The 576-nt window shown below is 35.9% G+C and overlaps 1 protein-coding gene across 1 annotated transcript in view; it reads right to left on the reverse strand.

Moving 5' to 3' along the window:
- LOC117112066 (sterile alpha motif domain-containing protein 3-like) overlaps positions 1–576 on the reverse strand; it is a 10560-nt gene that overhangs the window by 7182 nt on the left and 2802 nt on the right. The window lies entirely within an intron of this gene.

Below are 576 nucleotides of genomic sequence, written 5' to 3' on the forward strand. Positions count from 1 at the left end.
GTCAAAATCCTATGTGGTCATGTTTACAATTTTTTTTTTCATTGTGTATTAAGTTTTTATAATAAAATTTCCAGAAACATTAAACAAAACAGTACTATGTTTGGATAACAGGATTTTGTGCTTCCAACAAGCCATCCATTCATACCAGCTATAGATCTTTAGAAGATAATCAACCCTGACTTTAGAATGGCCTAGGTCAAACCCTATCTTTAACTTCAGTTTGAAAGAAAGATTAAACAATGCTAAGAAAGGGTTCAAGGTATATTTTAAAATGTTTATCACCAAATACACAAAAACAAATTAAAGAATTTTGTTCCCCCACCTTACTTAAAAACCCCATCCCTCCCCACCCCAACAAAGTATTTCTGAACACTCCCTTAGCCAGTTGGTTAATATCAGGTTGAGGTTAATGACATGGACATAAATTGTCTTAAGCCACAATCGCACTGGACTTTTTTTGGTAAAACTAACCAACACGTTGGCTAGTTTTACCATAATTAGTCCAGTGCGAACAGCACAGGAAGTTTACCTGACAGGAAACTTACCCAAGCCGCGCGGTTAATTTAACCGAGTCCC

Source organism: Anneissia japonica, unplaced genomic scaffold (assembly GCF_011630105.1).
Source record: "Anneissia japonica isolate Jap-2015-1 unplaced genomic scaffold, ASM1163010v1 scaffold699_len907043_cov185, whole genome shotgun sequence".
Classification (NCBI taxonomy): Eukaryota; Metazoa; Echinodermata; class Crinoidea; order Comatulida; family Comatulidae; genus Anneissia; species Anneissia japonica.